Source organism: Bison bison, unplaced genomic scaffold (assembly GCF_000754665.1).
Source record: "Bison bison bison isolate TAMUID 2011002044 unplaced genomic scaffold, Bison_UMD1.0 scf7180017864333, whole genome shotgun sequence".
In the NCBI taxonomy this organism is placed as follows: domain Eukaryota; kingdom Metazoa; phylum Chordata; class Mammalia; order Artiodactyla; family Bovidae; genus Bison; species Bison bison.
Window position 1 is genome coordinate 3,086,403 of NW_011494905.1, and position 2,721 is coordinate 3,089,123.

A 2,721-nucleotide genomic window follows, 5' to 3' on the forward strand; every position below is an offset into this window, starting at 1 on the left:
CTCCACCGCCAGCAAAAACTACAGGACTTCCAGTCAGTATTTTTTTTTTTTTTACACCAAAACATTCCTTCTTATCTCAATATCAGACAGGCAGCAGAATTCGGGTGCCCAGAGAAGTCAAGTCCAAGGCGGCGGGAGTGGGGGGCGGCGCGCTACTTCCGCCTGTAAAACTCGCCTACTTAAAGCCAACCAGGCAACCCTCCCCCCCACTCACACACACACACACACACACACACACACACACTCGAACTACTTCGCCTATTTTGACACCATCCTAGCTCGAAAACCGTTTTTCTCCCTCCTTTTGAGAAATCAAGTTTTTAAAAAGCTAGCTTTATCTCTCCTTCCTAAAGAAAAAAAAAATCCTCATAAGGTCATTTCACAATATTTTTCAAAGATTTGACTTTTGCAAATAGATAAGTTTCATCCACCGAGGGGTGGCGCTGCCGCACCACCTCCTGTGAATCTGAATTTTTCACAACAAAGTGGGTTGTGAGTGTGGCTACCCAGCAAAGGAGAGAGGGAAGGAAGAATTTTGACATCTAGTTATGGCTAACAATTACTCAAACAATAACTGGAACTCTTTAAGGCTCAGCTAACGATAGCTGAAGAGTTTACTGTCCCATTCCTGTCCCAAACCCAGAATAAAAATGGAACATTTGTTTTTCATGAAAGCAAGGGGTAGAACCCTTAGAAACTGAGCATAGAGGAAATAACCAGTTGGAGAATTCCCACTTCTATCTGCTTTCTCCTTCAAGTTGCTCTGTTTTTACAAATAGATAGCCTTATCGTCACTATCAACAGACCCTTAAAATCAGTCAATGCTTGGGCCTGCAGTATTGGAAAGTCTTCCAAGTAGGATATTGGAAACTTCTATTTATAAATGGAGAGAGGGGGGACTATTTCCCATCCGCAGGCTTCTATTTTGGCCTGAAAACTCAACTACAGTCATTTAAGGCAGGGAATGCCCATCTCCTGGTACTCCCTTTCCATTTCCTCCTCCCCCAGAGACACATTATCTTTTCTCCTTTAAAAAAAAAAAAAAAAGCATATATTTTAAAGCGAGAATGTGATTTCACCTCGTTCCTTTGAGCTCATGTTTGCTACCTCCAGGAATAGCGTGTGGACTAGGGCCAGATGAACTTCAACTTGGGCTGCAGATTTACGAGGTTCTGTTCAAGTGCCAAAGGCTCTTGGTAGTAAATAGCGAGCAAAATAGATACCTGTCTCCTGACGGATCTTGCCGGCCCCCTCTTAATTTTTTTCTTAAGTTATTTATCAAAACCACACACACCTTGCAAAGAAAAAGGGAAACTGGCAGTCTCTGTAGAGGAAGCCAGTGGCATCGCTCTGAGCCACAAACTGTATTTCTAAACAGCCCTTTCCCTGGTTCCTTCTCTCCTGCCCCATTTTCTTTTTCCTTTTTGACAAAGAAAAAAAAAAAAAAGCATCTACTGACACTCACTTTACTTTAAGGTGGGGGTGGAGGGGACGCATTACAAGATATTCCTCCTGGAAACTATAAACTGATGGAACAAAAAAATCCGAAAGGATTAAATCAGTTTCCTGGAGGGGATGGCGAGCTCACAGAAGAGGTCAGAGACCCAGTAACAGTTCTCGATTTGGAGCGCCCAGTCTGGGGCCATTCCTTCGGCTCAGCTGTCAGGACCCCCACCACCAAGACAAACATTTCGAGAAGGGGCACAACATAAACAGGATCTTTTTCAAGCTTTTTTTTTTTTTTAATTTGTAGGATTGTGTACTTGTTTTCCATGGGATAGCTTTAAAAACTCAATTATTGCAACACGAGTTCCATTTTTGGCCAGAGTTCCAATAACACGGCATCATAACGGCAACGCAATCTACAGTTCTCAAGACATTTACCACGGTCACTACATCCGGCAGCGGAGTGGCCCCCTCGCTCCCGCGGCTCCCCAGCGCAGCCGATTTCCGAGGCTCCGACTCCCTACCGGCTCCCGCCCCCGGCCGCCGCCGCCGCCGCCTTCCCCCATTCCTACTCCCTCGATGAGAGCTACAGGTTGCAAATCCAACCAACCTCGCAATCCATTTCTGCAAAATCACTCACAAAGATCTCCCGTTTGCGCCCGCGCCCCCTCCTCCCGCGCCAAGTCCCCCAGCCAGGGCCACAAAGTGCCCTTCTCTCCTCCCGGGTCTTGCACGTAGGAACGCGGGCTGGGGCTGTTTGTGTTTTCCCTCGCCCTGTGCAAGGACCTCGGGAATCTGAAGCCTGACGCCGCTACTCTCCGACCCGCAGTTTTTGTTTTGTTTGTTTTCACAAAGCTTGCACCATGGGAAAAATAAAAATTTAGGAAAGCGGGGAAACAGCCATTGGGAGCTAACACCGAGTCACGCAGCGCCCAAAATACAAACACCGCGACCGCCAGAAATCCCGCCACCTTCCCGCTTGGCTGGGCCGTCCTGAGAAGGTTCCCGGAGTCCCCGCACTCTGAACAGCACCGCAGGTGCAAACGCGCACCCCTTTCCCACCCCCACCCCCAAATCCCCACCCCGCCACAAGCCTCTCTCCCCAGGACCGGGAGAGAGAGCGCGCGGGGGTTCCCGACTCCCTAGACTGCAACCAAGAAAGAATGATTTCCAAACTATTCAACATCCCCGCCCCCAGGCAAGCTAAACCTCCCCCAAAACGCAGGGGAAGGGGACACCAAAACGCTCGGATCTCGTTAGGAAGATCGCGGCTCA

At 48.4% G+C, this 2,721-nt stretch overlaps 1 protein-coding gene across 1 annotated transcript in view; it reads right to left on the reverse strand.

The window, feature by feature from the left end:
• Positions 1-2,721, reverse strand: part of BCL6 (B-cell CLL/lymphoma 6) — a 24,156-nt gene that overhangs the window by 20,271 nt on the left and 1,164 nt on the right. The gene's annotated exons all lie outside the window — the stretch shown is intronic.